Raw genomic sequence first — 20797 nt, 5'->3', positions numbered from 1 at the left:
GCGACACGAGGAGCACGACATCTGCACAGTGTAGCACTCACCAGAGCACCCCGATGTAAAGAGTGGTTGGGTGTTCAGAGAGAGCAGAGAGGAAAGTATGGGACACTTATGAAAGGCAAAGAAAACTCTCCCTCCCTCTCTCTCTCTCTCTCTCTCCTTTTCTTTCTCCACCAGGGAACTGGCTCACACAGTACTACAATAACAAGAACTGGCAGGCTGCCCAGCATCGCTGTACTTTGGTTGTAAGTGAACTATGAGGCTCAAGCAATCTTCTGGGAAAAGTTCACACCAAATGTATTGTATGTTATGTTTTCCCCTCATTGTATTTTTTTCCAAAACAGTCTATTATATTCCTTCCCTGTTGCACTGTGGATTTCTTTAAGATCCCCAGGAGCTGCCCTTTTTAAAACCAAACATTTGGGTAATCGAACAGATCTGTTTTTTGAAGTAACAGAGATAAACTAGTAATCCTCCTCTTAGAGCCAGCCTTCAGAATAGAATCAGAGCACAATTCATTGAATGGTGAGGGTTTCTGTTGTTAGAAATTCATTTGCTGGGGTTTTTTTCTCAGTTAAAGCCAAAAAGTTAAATAAGAGAAAGAAGTGTGCCATTAAAATACTATAATTCTCTATATGATGTACATCTTCCATGGAGTAGAAGCCAAAGCAGGGGGGACTTTGCAATAGTAGTGTAGTAAAAAAAAAAATGTTCCAAAAGGTACGTTCTCTGTTTCACTTGAAGCTTCAAAAAAAAGTCTGATGTGGTTTTACAAGATAGTCCTGAACACCTCAGAGATGACAGCTGTAACTTCCATTGTAAGATGCCTTCATTTATTTTTTCCTGTTTCTCAATATGGTTTTTGCAGGAGCATAAAAAGACACATTTTTTAAGCTCACAGAAACTATGAATACATTGAACACAATTCGTCTGACAAATCAGACCATGGACAGTCAGTTGGAAACTGGGTAACAAAAGTATGCCAGCCCAAGTACACATTCTCCATTGCCCTGCAAATACAGATGCTGTGAATTTATAATTTACTGTTGTTTTTACTAATTAATTTTACTGTATTATTGCCTAGAGGCATTGGTGAAGCTCTGCATTGCATTGTGTGAGGTGTTGCACCTATGCATGGGAAGTTTCTTCCTCAGAAGATTTAGGAGTTTAGCTTAGGGTCGTTTTGCAGATGTGTTGGCACGGTACAAAAAGTAAACTCGCAGCAAACGTGAAACAGTTAATTCAGCTTAAATTAACAGTGGTATCAAGTACCTGTAATTCCAGGAAGCCTTGGTAGGAGTTTTGGGTGTTCAGCACTTTTGAAAGCCAAACTGAAGTTCCTTGCTGTGCTTCTCACAAAAAGTCCTTAGAAATTAAAGACAGAAAAGAATTATTAGGTTATCAGTCCAAATTCATCCCAGAAGAAAACCCATTGAAGTCAATGACATTTCACTAGGGATGGATTTGCCATAGCAAGATTGATCCCTATAGTATATTTAGAAGTGCTTTGTCCTATACAGTTTTAATTAGCTTCACATTAGTCAAGGTACTGTACCATTGTTTTAATCAGCTACCCTAGCAGAGAACTGTCTCCCGCTATCCTTGTCCACATTTGCCCTCCCACCCCCACTCCTTGCTGCCTCCTTCTCACCCCCTCATTATTTTATCTCTAATTTGGCTAATGAATTTCTCAGACAGAGCCTTCTTTCATGTTTGAGAAGGACCTTGCCTGTATTGAGGCTAATGGAAAAAAAACCAAACCACACCAAAGGAAAAAAAAAAGGACCAGAAAGAAAAAACAAATTCATCTACTGAGAAAAGCAAAACTGTCTATGAAGCTTTAAGCTGTTCTTTGTCACTCCATCAAATTATATATGGCTAGGTCACAGTTTTTCACCCCATATTCTGCATTAAGGTGAGCATGACTTTAGTCTTGACTTCCAGTTTCAACACTGACTCACTGCATTGTCAGAGCAAGTGGTTCTTGTTTCAAACCTCTGTTTTACCAGAGTTACAACAGCCATGATCATTCACATGTACATGTAAGAATTTCTTATGTTGCTTCACAGAAATCAGGAAAGCCTTTTAAGTTCTCTAGTGGAAAAGTACATGTAATACAAGGCAAATTACTGTTGACATCAGTAGTACTGTCTTTTTTTTTAATCATTCTAATGCAAGCATAAATCTTTTCTCTGAGTTTGCCAATTATTTTTTTTACCTTCTTTAATGAAAGTTCTAACAAGATTATAGGGAATTTGTAGTCTCTGTATGCTTTCAGTCATAATATGACTGAAAGTTCATAGCAAGAACTTTCTTGTTAGAACTTTAATTACAACTAAAACAACTGTGTTCAGAATAACTGCAGAAACTGTGGGTTTAGTGCTGCCTTCTGCCAAAGAAAAAAATGTCCACAACTAAGGAAAAAACCTCCAAAACCACATTGGACAAGTTACTAAATCCCATCTACGTAAACACGTGTGTGTTCTTTTCTGAGTCACTGTATCATTTGACCATGCAAGAAACAAGACAGTTTGCTTGAAGAATGTCAGGAAGACCAGAATATAATTTTTAAAAATGCCATGTTTTCAGTTTTCTTAATGCTCTTCTAAAACAGGCACACACTCACTTTAAATTTAACCACAGAGCTTAATTAAGCTTCTTCTGATTGTGCTGGGAGGGTTCCATGTTGTCTTCCTGTGGTCATTTCATCAGCCAGGGCTTTTCATGTAAGAATGTGCTGCATCCATGTCACAGCATGGGGTCTCATCACAGACACCTGCTCTCAGCCTGTGAACACAGATTTTAATCCCCTTCCCTGCAAAAATGGTGACAGAAGGACATGTTATTTAATTACTCATGCATGCTCTCCAAGACAAGGTCCACAGCTCCACTTGTTTCATATGGCTTGTGCTATTTTTGGGGGGGTGATCAAATAGGATAGTTGTTAAAAAAGGAGAAGGCTTCATAATAGATTTCTCTTTGCTATTTGATGAGAACAATAAATGAAAAGATTGGCAGGATAAGAACAGAGTGGGAACTGAAGAAAATCTAGGTATGGGAAATATGGCCATAAAATTATTTGTGACCTCTTTTCTCACTGTGAAGATATGTAAGGCAAGATGTACTGTGTAACTTCACTCTCCTCCACTACAAGATTATGGGTCCAGCAAAAATTAACTATGATAACCATGTCTAACATACTGAAGAATATGAAACCAACTGAAATTTACTGAAGTCTTTATCTAAGTAAGATCTGCAGTAGTAGGTATGTTTCCTTCAGGTGCTAGAAGAGGAAAAAACAGGAGGAGGATTAAACAGGAAGTAAAATTTTTAGTTGTGCTTAAACAACACATTTGCTAAATCACTCCAGTCAAAATCATTCAGCAATCCCTACAAAATCCTACCATGGAGCAAAGCAAAGCACAGCTAAATGAAACGTTATATATTGTATCCGGCAAGCAATCACTGTACTCGCATTCTCATTGCCCTCAGCAGCACCTGCATTCTTTGATCACAGTCCTTTTATGTGCTGCACTGTATACAAAAGACTGAGCCAGCAATTAGCCATTCTAGCACTGGGTCCTGAAATCTCTGCAAATGCTTCAGCTCTTTAATGAATTTCTAAATAGAAGGAAGTTGCAAACAAAGTTCAGCTTGTGTATTTTATGCCAGGTTCCCACAGCACTGTAGGTTTTTAGAGCTTAATTAATGACACTTCCATCCTGTATGCCTTCCAGAGTTTTAGTGGGACTTTTACTGGTCACTTCAAACTTTGACATCTTTTGGACAATTGTCCTCAGAATATTGGGCAACCTCCCCAGTCTTTGGAAGGAAAAAACAAGACATTGCTGCCAATCATGACTCATCTGTATTAACTGGATGAACAAAAACTGGAGGGACAAAACGTGCATCATTTCAAGTAAACTACTCATCAGAAATCCTATGCATTGTATAAGAACCAAAACGGGTGATGAAAATTAAAACCACAGCCTAATATACCAGCATTTGGGAACTCTGCCAATGCCCCTAATTAAAATTTTGAACTAATCTCTTCAGGGAATCCAAGAAATTCTTTTAGAAAATGGAACATTCTTCTATGCATATCCAACTACTTATCCTGTAAGAGGGAATATAAAGGAGATTGTATACGATCAGACAGAGGTCAGTCGAGTGGAAAGGACAGTGTGAAAGCTACAGGAAATGAGCCATCTATAAATGAAAATACTGGAATTCCTTTTTGAACTCTGACTCACATAAGGTAAGATTTTTCTCGTCCTCATCAAAGGATCATTACATCAATAGAAAGTCTTCATTAATTTTAGAGTGATTTTAATAAGTTCCCAAACCAGGAGAATAAAAACATAGGTGTTTGTAACATCAAGATGTGCTAACATATACTTTCTCTTCTTTCCTACCATCATTAGAGAGCTTGGCAAGAGTGGTTTGGCATAAATAAGAAGTGTAGAGGCTGGACTGGAGAGGGCCTAAGACAGCCCCTGACATTGGCTTATAGACAATAAACAACAGATCCAATACTGTTAAAGATGCAATTAGACATGAAAGGATGAAAAGGGTCGGTAATCGGTTGGTAAGTGGAGAGGGAAAGGATGTTGATAAAAATTTCTTGGAAGGGAAAGCCCAAATCTTCTTTATTGTTAATTAAAAAAACAAAACAAAACAAAAAAAAAAAAAAAAAAACAGAGTAAGATTTTAAGAAGAAAACTATGATTATAGGCAGGTTTGGTGAAGAGGAGGGGAATAAGGTAACTAGAGGAAGTGTACAGGGCTGGGTTAGAACCTCACACATGGAAAAAGAGACAAGATTGGAGTTACAAGGAAAAAAGTTATAAGCAGGGAAACTGCATCATACTAAGTAAGTTTTGTCTTTGGAGAAACCACTAGGGTCCTATAAAGAAAAATAAGTGAAGGCAGTAGGAGAGAACTACCAAAGATTAATCTAGGCTGGCTCTGCAATGAGTAAATCTGTTTAGGTATGCAACTGAGCCTCATAAATCAAGCAATCCTATCCTGAGCTCAAATTATTCAAATCTATGGCTTTTGTTTGGCAATGTGGAACTACAGGGTTTAATCATTGTCTTACACTTCCCTGACACTCAGGCAGACTGGCTGACTTTGGGGAAGCACAAGCCTCCCTTTGCATGGCTGTAAATGACTACATGCAAAGCAAGGCTGTGAGTACCCAGTTCTCTTGGCAAATTCTCTCAATTGAATCCAAACACAACTTTAGCTCTGATATGTTTGTCCTTTGCAGAGCTTTGCCTCTTCTCTCTGGCTTAGAAACAAGCAAAACTTCATCTCTGCTACCTTTTTCAAAAGGATCTTTCTGTGACTAAGCCATTTTTGGGTCTATATTACATGTAATTCTCTGATGCCAGATGAGATAAGAGAGATAATCCACATAAAGGATTTGTGGCATTACAGATTCTGGCTTCCTTTTGTATGTTGTATGCACTGCCTTGAAGAGGCCTTGAGTGATGCTATAGGATCTCTGTGTTCAGATTACAAGATACTTGCATTCAGCACTGCCTTATTATAGGTTTAGAAATGCCAGCAACACAACTAAGTGGCCAGCAGTTCAGATCCTACTGTTCTCTTAACCCATGCAAAGCTAAAGTGCTGTTGTGGTTAGTGGGATCCTTGCCAGGGTATCAAGATTGAAACCATTTTCCTTGTATTTGCTCAACTGCCACTTCAGTGGTAAAGTAGTAATGGTAACTAATAATAATAAAATGATTGTTTAGCAGACAGAGCAAATTATTTCAGGAAGAAGTCAGCTGTGCTTCAATCATAGTTTGTTCAGGCTGGAAAGCAGAAAGGTAATTAGTTACTCTGCCTTCCATTATTATTATTATTATTATTATTATTAATAATAATAATAATAATAATAATAATAATAATAATAATAATATTCAAACTCCTGTTGAAACAACCAGCTGTAATCTTGACACTGGATTTTACTTATAATTTAAGGATCTACCTAAAGTTTTAAAGACTTTTGTGGACCTACTGAAAGTGCCCTCACTGGGCATCTCTCAGAAAAAAAAACTGAATAGCAGCTAAACTGCAGCTCTGGAACTCAGTTTCTCCATCAGAATTAATATGGCATTTGTTCTTCCAGGGTAATAATCACTAGGAAGGTCTTCAGTTGTGTTTCCTGCTGTGCAAGATGCTCTTCAGATGAAAGAATGGAATAATTTTGGGAAACACAAAGGAGCTATGTTCAGCAACTTCACAATATGACTCCTCTGATCCAAAGCCAACTCTGGTTTCTAAGTCTGGAAAACAATATAGCCAATCTGTATGGTACTGGATGGTGTGAACTATTGACACAATGGTATATCCTGCCTAACACATGTGAGATATCTCTAGGAGGAACATGGCTGATGATATATTTACATGACATTAACACAAATGTCATTTACAGTGCTCATTTGCCTAATTAATAGTGTATTTATGTTTCTTGAACATTGCAGTGATCATTTTTTAATCTCCTCTCCGGTGAGAGCATTTAGCAGAGTGGGGGAATTTATGTGTGCTCTCCAGTGGTGGTACATTAATCTCTACGGCAAAAAATCTGCTTTTTCTAGTCTCACCTACACTGACATTTTGCCTGCTCCTGAATGGATCAGCAACATTCCACTAACAATAACCATTCTCAGTGTGGAACAGTGATTCACACCTCTTGATTTCTACTGCTCAGAAAGTAAAGTAAGTAGCATAATTCTGCTACATACAAACAGGCAAACATCTGATGGAAATACACCTTTAGCACCTTGTGTCTGTGTGATTTAGGATGTCACAGATCTCAGCTGTTTGCTGTCTTTCTGACTCCCCTGGCTGTGTTGAAATCACCACAGTGACAGCCAAGATGAAGTAGCTGACTATGTGAGCATTCCTTGTCCTTTCCAATACACAGCAAAGCTACTTAGCTTAAATCACCTCTGACGGGAACTAACTTCTTAAACAGGTTTGAACTTGATCCTTGTTGAGCACATCTGACTGTGGCCCAGATTGCCTAGTTCAGCTCCACGCCAGCACATGTACCCTATTATCAGGAGCAGCAGCTCGACATCAGTCAGCAGCTGGCAGGCAGGCCCTTGGGGACTTTTCTAGCTGAGGCTGGTGCAGCCCTATGGCTGCTTCAATATATTCCCCATGCACAAAAGGGGACATATCTCTGTGCAAATGTTGTTATTGCACAATGGGTGTCATTGATAGTGGGAAAGAGACAATGCTTGGGAGCTGGACATGTTGTTCAAACATCATTCCAGTCTTTTTATACACTCTGATTAAGGTCCTTTACTTAGAACTGCCATCATGCTGTTGCTGGCTGCTTTGAGCGGACAGAGAATATCTGAAATCCCTTTTCAGTCTCTTTTAAAGAATCAATTGAACTGCATTTCAGTGCCTGTAATTCTACAGTTTCTGACCTCCTCTTAATGCAGATTCTGGCTTATCTATGTAAGATACACAAACAGGTACATCCATAGTACCCATCTTTTCAAGTAGTACAAATATTTCCACTATTAGACAATTCCTTTTCTCCACTGCATTTCCAGGTCATAACCCCACTGTTGTCAGCATTACTTAGCCCTTGACACCCTAGCAGTATTTCTTCAGTAGTGGCAGATAGGGCTCTTAGGCAACCAGGAAATCTAAAACAAAGAAAAACTGTTAAAGGAGAATATGGGACAGAGAGAGGAGCAAGTGGAACTAACAGAATAAAGGCCCAAGGGAAAGAAATTAGGTTGAGGCTGGGAGTAAGGGCAGTAACGTTTCAGAGGATTTGGGCAGGCAGCAACAGCAACTGCTAATTCTGCCAGGGACAGTGTCAGTCTGATCAGCCAGGAATTCACCTGGTTTCAAAGTACAATACCAGCACAGGGTACAGTTATTAGCATCCAATGTTCAAAATGATACAAAACTGAGAACAGAGACAGAACATATGACTAACTGAAGGGATTAATTTTCTAAACCTAGATGTCTCTTTTCAATTCTAAGTCTCTCCCAAGGGACCTGTGATGCATCTATTATGCCTGTGCCAATGTCTCAGATCATTACATTTAGCCTACGGAATACTAACCATCATGTCCTTTTCAGGCTTGAGAAAATGAATGGGGACCAACTTCAACCAGCTTGAGGTAGAGCAGCTCTGATGGTCCAGGTGGTACCTGCAGTTTCCTGATGATCTAACCCAGGGTAATGGGCCTGGCTCAACCACTTGGCCACCTTTAAAAGCTTACAGAACCCCCTGCTCCCTGCCACGTGTGCTGGATGCAAACTTTTAGCTGAGCACTGTCATTTCCTACAACACAGCTGTTGAACTCAGAAGAAACAGCATAAACAAGATCCAGGCATGCCCCACCACTGCACCCATGAGAAGTGGTGCTTTGCCACAACACAGCCTTTATCCCCTGCCCATCCTGCCTGCTCTTACCTGCTCTCTCTCAGTCACTGCCATTCCCCTCTAAAGCTCTCACGTGGCTGTGACAGGAATGTCTAAGGAGGTGAGATAGAAGCACCTACAGCAAATAAATAAATGAATAAAGCACTAAAAAGACCAAGCTGGAGAACAAGGGGGACATGAGCTGTAGGAGGCTTGAAGGCCAGCCCATAGAGTCACTCAGTCTAGACTCCAGATGTGAACGCAGAGCCTCAGTGAGTGCAATACGGGACTGCGTAAATATCTCAGCCAGATGTCTCAGGGCCTGAGCTACAAATCCTCACAAATGGTGACAGAGTTGGCTGTTGCTGTTTGTACTGCTCTGCTTCCAAGAGAATCAGTGGTCATTCAGTCAGCAGCAGTTCATTTTTGCTGCCAGATGGGAGGGAAAACCAGGCTCAGAGTTGCAGTTAGTCTCATAGCAAACTCAGCAGTCGGTGGATGGGTCATGGAGCCCTCTGTGGGTACTGAGGTTGGCTCAAAATAGCAATCTGGGGAAAGAGCTGAAAAGATGATAGTAAGCATAAAGGCACATGATACTGTGCCTTTCCCAAATAGGCTAACGTAATAACAGGCTGCCATGTCAGGCATTTGAATTAAAATTTAGGTCTTCCAGACCCCTCCCATTTGGTCAACTAAGCTTACAGATGCTTAACATTATGGGATGGAATTACCTTATGTTTCAGTTGCTGGAGACATGTGATACTCTGGCTCTAAGGAGCTTGATGCTTGTATCTGCTCTTTCAAACTAAGCATTCCTCTGCCCCACATATTCATGTTCCCAGAAATTGTCTCCTAGGTGGGTGCACCTGGAGGAGATCTTACCACTTTCCTGTCTATTTGCAGTTGGATCGGTCCCTGGGGAGGCTGAAGATTAGTTTCAACTCCCTCTTCTGTCTGACTTGGACCAGAGAACTGAACCTGTTTCTCCCAGGAAATTCTATCACTACTCTATACTGTATTTCAAACCAAAGCTTTTCCAGTCTCTTGGATTTCTTTCACACTCCATAAAAAAATTAAGTATTTATTGTAGCAGAGTATAGGACCTGGGGATCTGCAGTAAAAGTCCTTTTATAATCTACCCTGTCACTGACCCAATTTAGGATATATCGATTTATGGGCTAGATTCTCTTCAGCAAGTCACCAAAATTGGAACTGGCTGAATAATTTATGAGAAGATTTGTAAGCAAAATTTCTGAGTTGGGACACTGATTCATGGGGATAATATTATTTATGATTTCTTGTTCAGGCATGAACATGTTTTAGGATGGCAAACATTTGTCACAAGATTTGAAAGAGGATGGTTTTCATTCTCCTTTTTTAGGGTACCAATAGAAAAGTGAATCATACAGTATAAAAGATGAGCTTTTGAATCAGCTCAGAAAAAACTGCCAAAGAGACATATGCCGGTTAAACAAATCTAACAGCCCAGAAAAACTTGACAAAGTTTTTCTAAACCGAGAATGTGCTACCATATGTGTTACCATATCAGTGCCCTGTCTCTCTAGGTCCAGTTACAGCCTAAAGTTCCACCTTCTGGAGGAATATTTAAGAAGGCCATTGTCCCTGTCTTCAGACCTAGGCTCACAGAGACAACTTGGAGTCAAAAAAGTTTAGGATAAATTGCAGTACTTCAGACTCAACGCAGGCTAAGGGCTCACATATGAGCAGTGGCTGATGCAGGGTGAACTCTTTTATCTTCCATGGCAAATGCTTGGGATCGTGAGCCCCAACTCACAGACACTTTTTCTCAATCCCAAGGCCCTAATGGAGGTCATGCCAAAAGATGTTCTGAACAACACCAGGTACCCATAGTGGTACATTTCCCATAAGGGTTGCAAGGGCTAACTCTGTTTTATACCTCTGTCACTTTTGACCCTCAAACGATTGCTGGGATCCATGTAGTTCTAAAACAAATGTTTCCTGAGCTGCTACATTCAGCCCTGGGTCTAAATCAGATTTATCTGCACTGACAGGTGTATGCTTTTAGGTTTAATTAATTTCTCTCCCTGTCCTGAACAACTTTACTCCCAAACACATAGTATAGAGAGACCTGTGCCAGACATGGACATCCTTTTCCTTGTTATTCTCCACTTTCCAAAGAGAAAAGGCATTGAGTATAATAACCTTAACTAAAAGCTAACTCCATGATCTAAAACAAGTACACTGAACAATTTATTCAAGCACATCATGCTGTTCTTCCACCTCCTTGGTAATGAATGCACAGCATCACCATGGCTGAAAGTAAAAGGGGATATTTCTTCTGGCAGTGCCCTCTGGGTCTGTTAGGCTGGCTTATCCAGCAATTGTGCTGGCAGTTTGGAGTTTTTCCCAGGATCCTCTATGGCCAGGGATGCTACAGGCCACTACTTAAATGTCACTGGCCATTGCAGATTAATTTTTGCGGGGGGGGGGGAATCAACCTTAGAATGTTTTCCTTCTGCTTCACATCAAAAATTCATCTCTTTAAAAGTCTTTTCAGAGGGGGCTTTTTCTTGTAGAATGAAAGAGTCATACTTGGAATCCTACTGACTCTTCCATGTTGGGACATAAAAAAAAATTTTCCCCATCTTGCCCTTGAATCTGCAGTTGCAACCCCTCTTCTAGTACAGGCTCAGAACACACATCTGACTCACAAATGCCAGTTCCAGTGTATAAACAGCAAGTAGACAAAAACATGAGATAAGTGAAACCTTTCCTCTCACAGTGCAGAGGGAGGTGGAATTCATGTAGACCAGTAAAAAAGTAGGTGTTGAAATACAATGTTGGAGGAGGATGCAGAAATTCCATAATCCTTATCTCTGTCCCTGAAAAAAATCAGTCTCTCCAACCACAAACCACAGCAAGTTCCTATCTGTGGAAAATCAGATTAATTTTGCCATTCATGCAAGTGCAGTTGCCATCTGAGAGCCTCAAAGCTGCATTCCTCAATGCCTGTGGCCATATCAAATTTTTGGGAAGCCATGAAGAACCATTATCAGGAAAATGGTGCTTCATTTACTCTTTGACTCTCAAAGAATGTTTTGTCTTCCTCTCTGTTTTGTGAAGTGCTGTCAACACTTACAGTGAAGTTTATTGTAAATACACAATAATAACAACTGTGCACATTCATCTCTGATTCAATTCCTATGTAAATTTATGTTAATGTGTATGCAGATTAGGCCTGCCCCCCTTGGTCCTGGAAAGTTGTCAGAATGACACATGGGCTCTGAAGAGGTTGTGTGCTACTGATCTGCACTTTTTGTATAGTGTTCAATAACTGGCAAGCCAACAACAAGAGACTGTGGATATTTGTCTTCCCTTTTGCTGGATAAATCAATGGAGTCTTCTAGAGTCTGACTGGCCTAACAAGGACTTTTCTAGAGTCTAGTTGGAATTAAAAAGAAGTCTCTAAAACCCACCTCTAAAACCATGACCTGCTATTTTTATTTCTATTTCTCAATAGAACAAATACACATTGTATCTTCTAAAAAATTGGGAAGTACAAGGGAGCCTAGTGAGTTTCAAGGTCTGATATGCCATTTATGAGACAGAAAAGCATTTTTTTCTCCCTAATATTTAGTAACCACTAAACCAATTCCTGGACTTTATGGGTATTCTTCACGTTTTCTAACTAAATCAGTACACTTTTTAAGAGAGCTTCAATAGGTAATATTTTTTATTCTTTCCTTCTTAACCTCTTTTCTCTGTTCTAACATGAAAAAACACAGGTCTTCCACCTCTTTGTGCAGCCAGAGCCATTTTGAGCACTCAGATCAGACCAATGGGGAGGCAGCTGGAGTGCTGCAGTTGGCTGTTCTCTGCTTTCCTGACAGGGGTGCTTTGGTATGACACTTTCTAAGGACCCTTTGCAATAAATAGAAACTAATCTTTAGCTCATCCCATGGCTGTGTTCCTACAAGGCTCCCAGGCACTTCTTAAATAATCACAACAGGACTTAAACTGGGACTACAAGAGATATATATGCCCATTGCATTTCTGGTAAACCAAAAGGGGTTGGAGAAATTGCTGTCAGAAACAGCAGGCACCAAAATTTTTGTCTAGGAACACATACCAGACAACAAAAGCCCAATTGCCAGAAAATATTTATATTCCTGCAGTTCACAGCTGAGGACTTGGTCCTGACCTTTGATAGACAAATTTGTTGTCAGTTGGAGACTTTGTTGTGCTTGGAGGGTAAGATTGCACCCAGAGCTGATAAAGGTGGGAGCTGAGTCATCATTTCAGAATGTGGCAGCAGTCTCCTGACCATAATCACCTCCATCCTAATAATGCTTCATGGACTGAGGTGACCAGTGATTTTTGGGGGAAAAAACAAAAGAAACCAAGAAATTAGAAAACAACAAATTAGAACAGAACTGTACCTCATAGACTGACGAGTGACTTCAGTCACCATTTATTTCTGGCCTTTCAGCTGATTTAAAGACTGATGCTGAGGAAATCTCTCCTTCAAGTTCTTCTCACTTGAATCTGGTTTAGAGTATTATTTCACTCTACTTTTTTAATCTCATTTTATTGAAGGCAATGTTAGCCCCAAGAGCAAAACAAGCAAAAATAAAAACAATTAGAGCCTGGAAGGAATCTGTATTTTTCCTTTGAAATAGAGCCCCATGTCAGACAGCTTTCCACGTACCTTGTTCAGCGTAGGTTCCATTATAGCATCCCATCAGGCCCATTCAAACCAGGTTGCAAAGTTATTGTGGCTGGGATCCAACGCTGCTTTCCCTGCCCATGGTAGCTGTTGGTGCTGATTTCATCTTTATCATTTTCTCTCTTTCCACCTCTCATGCAGCTGCCTTCCTGTCTTGATAGGACCAAAGTGCAGCTCATGGAATCTATATGATAATCACAAAAATAGCTATATCTGTTGAAAAATGGATTTAATTCCCCCTCTAAACCTTTGTGTATTGCCAACTGGGGGTGTGAAACCAGCTGGCAAAAGATGCGTTCAGTTCGATTTCATGACTTTCATATACTGCAGCTTCCCGACTTTAAATGGTTCCTCCCCTGTCTAATGAGAGCATCAAGGCCTTGATTAACAGCCCTCACTTTAAACAAAGTTTTGGAGTTTCTTTTCATGGAAACTTCTCTGAGGATGTCTGACAGCCTGCTCAATCCTGGGCAGCTGAATGCCTCTTCTTTCACAGCATGAGCATTTGTCAGAGGCACTAGGAGTCAGGCTTGGTGAGGATTTGTGTCCCTGAGTAGTCTGCAAGTAACTTGCACAACAGCGTGGGAAGCAAGCTTAAAAGTAGTGCTGGTAAAACTGTGAAAAACTAATTTAATCAATGTTTTCAAAATGTAAAGGCTTGGAATGGTCGATGTTTTACTTTTTTTAACTCTTTTATCCCTATTCTTATAAAAATACATTTTTTATTTACTGAAAAGCTTGTCTTCAGCACATTGTTTGCAATTTTCCTTTTAGTCTAAACAGGATTTCAGAGAGATGACAAGGCAGTGTGAGAGAAAAGCCTGGTATGTTTTTTCACTGTTGATCACAGAGAAGGGAAAGGCTATTTCTTGGGAAAGATTCCTTCAAGACAGGTAGAACCATCCAGATCAGAGCCTCGAATCTGGACTTAGAGGGCATGACTGAGCCATCCTGGATTTTTGTTTAACATTTAGATGAAGTTTTGTTTTGGCTATGCTTGACAGTCAGAAAGTTACACTTTCAGCCAAAGCATGAAAGGAAATACTGGGGTCTTGGGGGATGGATGGAAAATGTAGAGAGGGGGTAAATCAACCCTAAGTAAAAAGCTCCCATGAAGTTGGTAGCATAACCAGACAAGCAAAGCAGCAAAAAAGAGAGTGAAAAATTTCAGTCACAGAAGTCAAAAGCTGCAACTTTCTTACAGGGAAGGAATACATTGCATCTCATTTCTGCTCTGCCTACTGATACCATCTACAAAAAATCTATCAGCAGTTGAAAGAGGGTTACATTCCTTGTCAACACATTCCACCACATTGGTGTCTTGACTTTCAAGAGTTCATTAAATGCACAGTCATGAAATTTTCTTTGAAACAGAAAGCTCCTTTATTTTGGCCTCATAGAACCATTAATAACTCCATTTCTTTATATATTAATTTCCCTCCATTTCTTGCTTCAGCTATCAGCAGCACAATAAATTTACCTAGAAGCAAATTGTGGCATCTCTTTCTCTATATATTCCCCCTATCCATGTATATGTATCACCCCCACACAAATACACATATACATAAACATAAAACCTGACAGTGAATAGCAGAATTTACTGGAAGGCAAGAAAAAAACTAGCATATTCAGAAACAGGAGAAAATTAACACTGAATTATAAATTATACAGGCTAGCTATTAGACATATTTTACATTTTGTTCTTCTGTTGTTATTCTGTTTCTATGATTATGACATTTTATTTTTGCATACCTATCTTTTAGGAAGATAGCCCCTCTGGAAGGTCCCATTGAACTGGGATAATCACAGAGCAAGACTAGATTGTTTAGAGGGAAAGAACAAAACTGGACTCAAGAGACTGAAAAGAGCGTGCTAAGAATACAGGACAGTCAGTGGAGAGTGGTAACAGCTATGGGGCCTTTGTCTTTGGGCAGAAGCTGAAAAGCACAATTTGATTCAAGTTAACAGTGCCAGAATAGCAGCTCAGTGAAGTCATTGTACATGTTCCCACCAACTACAAAGATCTTTGGTCCAACATTAGGACTTGTTCCTGTGCTGTACTTTCTTCCCATGCAATACCTGCCTCCACAAATATTTGTTTCTAGTAGTGATGTGGATGCAAACTTCACTCAAGGGAGACATAGGACTGGGAGAGCAGAGCATGCTTGAAATGTGACTTAAGAAGAGCTACCAGACTTGGTGTCAGCTCTTCTGTCCCTAAGACTTAGAAAAACTAGGTTTCTGATCTTAGAAAACTGTTCTGTCTTTATTACAATTTAGAAATATCTACAAGAGTTGTAACAATACAGTCTAATTCTCACCCAGGCAGTTCCAAGCACAATGAATGAAGAATGAAGAATGAAGAATGAAGTCACCTGCAAGTAATTGCTGTACCTCATAAGCAGAGCTCAGAATTGTTAGTCTCATTAAAGGTGATAAAAGCAGGACTCTTCATCTGGAGAACCTGTGAAATCACTGCTTGTGAAATATCATTTAGTCCTTATCCTCAGCCAAAAATGATGGGAAGCAAAGCTGCTCTGCTCTACCTCTTCACTGAATTCAGAGCTTTCAGCCATTAATACAACCCACGAGCAGAGTCAGCACTGCACCAATGGACTTTGCTACTGGCAGGAATGGCATGAAGTCCCTGTCTGGATCAATACAGCCTTGTAGAACATTGTTGGTGCACTGTTGGTGGGAATGCTAGAATCTCAAGCTCCAGACCCAAGGCTGTACATACTTAGCACTTCATGATGTGCAAGAGACAACTGTTATATAAACCAGTAAAGATGTACATATCCCAACCCAGACAACAACGAAGACATGCAAGTCCCACATGTAATTCAGATTTAAACACTACCCAATGTGGCAGACATCCCAGCGTCCTAACTCATAAAATGAGCATTTTCAGAGCTTTCACTAGGAAACAAAAAATAAAAAAAGGAAAATAAATTCTACCTCAACATCTTGAAAGAAGGCAGTTACCTCTCCAGGGTTTCTTCCTAAGTTAGGCAGGGCTCCTTGCCTTGGTTAGATAACAAATACACATTCATAAGTCCATGTGTGCTCAGACTTTTGTAACACAACACCATTTATGCCACAGCTAAAAGACATTGTTACTTTCCCTGAGTAGTGAGGCGTCAGCTCAAGCTGGTGTAATTCACCTTTTGTCCATCAGTAGACAATTCTAATATAACAATGGAGGCAAATATAACTGCATATAATTGGTGGGAAAAAAAGGGAATTAAGTTTACATTCATCACTTCTATAACACTTCAGAGAATCTGAATAAAACAGTGTTTTATTCCTGTGTTGGTGGAACTGTCTCCCCAAAAAATCAGACTCTCTTGCACTGAAAATAAACTTGATTGCCGTGTCCTAAGTAGAACACCATAAAAGTGATACAACATAGGATCCTTCTCAGAAACATCATTTTGTTTCAGAGAATCTCTGAACCTAAACATTTCCTTTCAGGCACTTTATTCCCAGAGGAGCCTGGCTTTCTGCAAGAGCCCTTTGTAGTCCAGCTGGATGTCATTACATAATTAAGCCTGTGAGCCAGGAGGTAGTCTTAAGTATGGCAATATTACAATGTAAGATCAAAATGTTATTCTTTCTTTCAAAGGACCTGGTGCCATTTGTTGTAGTGCCTTTATGCAAGGGATCAAATATAGTATTGATTATTCATTATTACCTTTAAAGAGGTCAGGAAGCTTCTGGAATTCAGAAGATTTCTGGGGATCTGAAGTGATATGAGGCCTCAGGGCTTGATGACTCTTCTTGACCTGAAGCTTTGAAATATCACCTGCTGTCTCGGTTGTTCCTATTTGCTGCCTGGGATTTCAAAGTCTCTCTGTCTCCCTTTTTTCCCCCCAATGTCTTTCAGACATTGCCAGATCAAGAGAAGGAAAGAATGCAAAAGAAAGTGAAAGTGTGAGACCAGGAGTTGCAAGCCCAGCTGGCATAGATCTGCTTTGCTAAGCTTGAATTGAAAATGAGTATCATTATTCTTGTTCTGCTGCATCCTACTGTGTTTGGTTATTGCATCACACAGAAGAGGCAATGGGCATGTCCTGTGGCTAGCTCCATTGCCTTCAACATGGGTTAACCAAATGTCCAATATCCCAACATAGGGAGTTTTTAAACCTTTCTCTGGTGAGAGGAATGTTTAGAGAAGACTAGGAGTGTTTTTATATGTAGACCCTGACAAAATTTAAGACACTGTCTTCACCAGCAAAAAAAATCAATGTCATAATAATCTAAACACTATATTAAAAGTTTCCATTTTCAACAACAGTGCCTTTATGTTGTGGAATAAACCTCCAAGAGTGCTTTTTGGCAGATGGTTAAATATTGAAATAGTTGGGCACAGATTTTTAAAAATTGAAATAATTAGAATACTTGAAGCAGTTAATATTTATTAGTCATGAAGAGTTTGACAGATTAGATGTTTTCCTACCCACACATTCTCTGTCAGAAAAAAAAAACCCAACAACCAACAAATCCAAAAAAAGCCATAACAAAAAAACAAACAAACAAAAAAAAAAAAACCAAGCAAAAAAAAACCAAGCCCCCTTATCTTTCATTCTATGGGCAACAAACTTTGATATGAAGCAGAAGTAGAAGCCATGGTCTTCCCAGTCTACTCAGTGTAAGACACTGAGAGTAGTTGCTGTCACTTAATTCAAGAAAAGGCCAGGAAAAAAAATGATGGGAACAAGATCTCTGTGGAAATGCAGAGAGTTGACCCTGGAAAGTGCCAGGATTAAAACCTGAAGACTGAATCTTCTGCACCACTTTAACTTTCACTATAAATTACAGTGTCCCTAGCAAGGTTGCAGGGCTACTCCAGTCACTGAGGATCATGAGACAACCCATTCCCTATTAACCTTTTTCTTTCTGTTGGCCTTCCTTACAAGAGAGGAGATGTATGGAACAAAGGCAGACCAGTTCTGGGGCACTCCAGAACTACACCAGAGAAGACACCAAGACACAGTGGAGTCTTGACCTCCTGTCCTTAAAATGGGAGACAGGAGGCCATGAACTGACAGATTACTGAGGATGCTCTAGGGGCTGGTTTCACCAAACATGTCCTCTTTTATGTGTCCAGAAATCTGGCTGAAAATAAGGATTGCTGGCTGTCCCACAGACTGTCAATAGCTGTAAATGTTCGAACAGTGTCTGGGCTCAGACAAAGCCTGCTTTTGCGTGGAATGCATATGTTACTAATGTATGATAGAGCAGCCACATGAAACTCCTTGTCACCAATACATGCAAAACATGAAAGTACCACCAGTTTTAGACAATGTAGCTGGCTGGCTGGAAATACACCCACCTTGATTCTATCTTACCTCTCATTTTTTAATAGCACCACTGGGTGGTCACTATGTGCCCCTGTATGAAGTCTCTTGGGCCCCTTTGCACTCACAGGCAATAAGGCACCTCAGTAATGACATTTGCATGTATCCACATGCAGTGTTAAAAGGAGTGAATGCATAGGATTAACTGTGGCAAGCAGGGGGATGAGTGGGAAGGATTTTCATTGCTGTCTACACAGCAAGGTCACAAGGGCAGACAGGAGTAGATCATACAACTGCTCTTACCTGGTACAAACCAGACTGCCCTGGCAGGCTGAACACAGGCCTGATCTGGAGTCACCCCAGCACTGCCCTCAAGGAAATCAAGAGACAGACTGGAAAGTAACCTTGGATACCACCCTGTGCTGGTGCCAGTTTGCTCTCTTAAGGGGATGGTAGCTGGAGCAGAGCGATCTCTCAGCTATACGCTCCCTTCCTGTGATCAGCAGAGATGAAGTGCTGAAATCACTGAGGAGATTTTTCTTTGTCTTGCAAAAATCTTTAAGGGCCATCCCTATCATAGATAAAAGGATAGGGTATTTTTCTCAACTTTTTTACTTTCATTAAAATGATTTTAGAGGTATTTTTCCAGTGTATTCCAGCTATTTCCTTGTCTGACAATAGCAATTCATGCTTTAATTATCTCATTGGCATAGTGAGACTGTAGAAAAACTGGTAGATTATGAACTACAAGGGAAGAAAAATGTGGTTTAGATGAGCAAACACTCAGAATTTTCCAGCTCTCATAATTGCTAAAAAAGCATGTTGGAGAAAATCTGTTAAAGTTTCAGTATCCTTCCTCTTCAAGGGAAATCCACAATTCTTAAACCTTAAGAGTACCATCAAGACTCATTGCAAACCAGAAGACAAGACAAGAATAGAAACCCAGCAATAAAAAAGAAGTCATAACCTTTTAAAAAACAAGCGGGATCCCAGAATCCTATTACTCATCATACAGACCAAAAAAAAAAAAAAAAAACCAAAAAAACCCCATGGAAATGAACCCACATTGTTTCGTCTTGAAGTACCCAGAAGAAAAATCTGCACCTTAAAAAGGTTTGACCTCAATATAGGCCATAATGTAGAAATGTGAGGATCTTGGAAACTTGTGCTTTTCCTGGATTGAGGCCCAGATTTTGTAATATATCTTGCCTGTTACTATTTTTCTTGCTTCTTCCAAAGTAGAAAAGGTTCTTTTGAAGAAATGTGCTTTCTAGACACTTTGATACACCAGAATTGGGGTCTGTTTAAATACTTCAAATTTGACATATATACACATGTAGTTATAACATTTTGTGAATGTGAGCCAACATTGCCTTCTCTGGACCCAGTTCTTCCTAACAATATGTTGTAAGACACTAGACAGAGCAGTGTCTACCCTAACAGGCAGAGTATGCACTAGGCCAGACAAATAACAGTAAAACACTCAACTTTCTGTGCCTTCACCTTCTTCACCACAGTTTTAATGAACAGCACCTGAAAGAATTTATGCCCATGTTGAAATTGGAGTTCCAGGACACAGTGCTGGCACATCACATTTGCTTGGAAAAGGAACCTTTTCTTCCCCTCAGCCTTACTTCACACAAGGAAATCTATCAATAGTTTGATCCAGTGACTATCAGCAGTATGAGTATTCCCTCAGAGGCCATTTTCCTACCTTGGCCACAATGTGCTCTTGCATGTTGTCCTGCTATTTGGTTCCCAATGCTTTCCAGGCTGAATTGAAACTGTGGCTACAAGACATTAACCCTACCCTAAGGTTCTCACACATATCCCTCTTTTTTGCTGTCTAGAGAGTATGGATGCAAATGCTTTCCTGTGCGTTATCTCATACCAGTTGACTGAGGGCACCAGAGAACTGAGAGACCACGTCTGATCAATATTTTTCCTCCAGCTACACCTTGAAATCCGGCTAGAAGGGGGCCAGCCATACAATAATTCACGATTACTAGCCCCACTAAAATTAATTCCTGCCATATCTTATCAAACAATCAGCCATGAGAGAAAGTTTTCCCTACTGGAACATGCATAAGTCACTCCAACTTTTGTGGCTGTGAACTGAAAGCAATTCTTTCTCCACCTTTCAATGTTTGCTCAGGTGCAGCTTGGTTTCCACGTGGACTGATGGAGGAGAACCTGCCTCAACCAGTGAGCTAACAGGAGCCACCAACCAACTGGCACAGACTGCAAACAAAGTCTTCATCCCTAAAGAGTCTGTTACATAGAAGTGCACAACATAAAACCATCTTTGTGTTTGTGACTTACTGTAAGTCCTTAGGAGGTTTGCCTTTAAGGATGACTACATTTTTAATCAATCAGCAAGGCATG

At 40.1% G+C, this 20797-nt stretch overlaps 1 long non-coding RNA gene across 1 annotated transcript in view; it reads right to left on the bottom strand.

Moving 5' to 3' along the window:
* Positions 1 to 1100: 1100 nt before the first annotated feature.
* The window catches only part of LOC139601811 (uncharacterized), a 29862-nt gene continuing 10165 nt past the window's right edge, over positions 1101 to 20797 (bottom strand). The window contains exons 2-4 of the long non-coding RNA XR_011683029.1: positions 13095 to 13296; positions 2624 to 2812; positions 1101 to 1362 (exon numbers count right to left, since the gene is read on the bottom strand). This is a non-coding gene — a long non-coding RNA (uncharacterized lncRNA). The remainder of the gene's footprint in view (positions 1363 to 2623; positions 2813 to 13094; positions 13297 to 20797) is intronic.

The sequence above is a fragment of the Agelaius tricolor genome, unplaced genomic scaffold (assembly GCF_023055355.1).
Source record: "Agelaius tricolor isolate 1412-34295 unplaced genomic scaffold, bAgeTri1.0.p SCAF_2, whole genome shotgun sequence".
Taxonomy (NCBI): Eukaryota; Metazoa; Chordata; class Aves; order Passeriformes; family Icteridae; genus Agelaius; species Agelaius tricolor.
The sequence above is the reverse complement of the archived record's forward strand: the minus strand, read 5'-3'. Positions and strand labels throughout refer to the sequence as shown.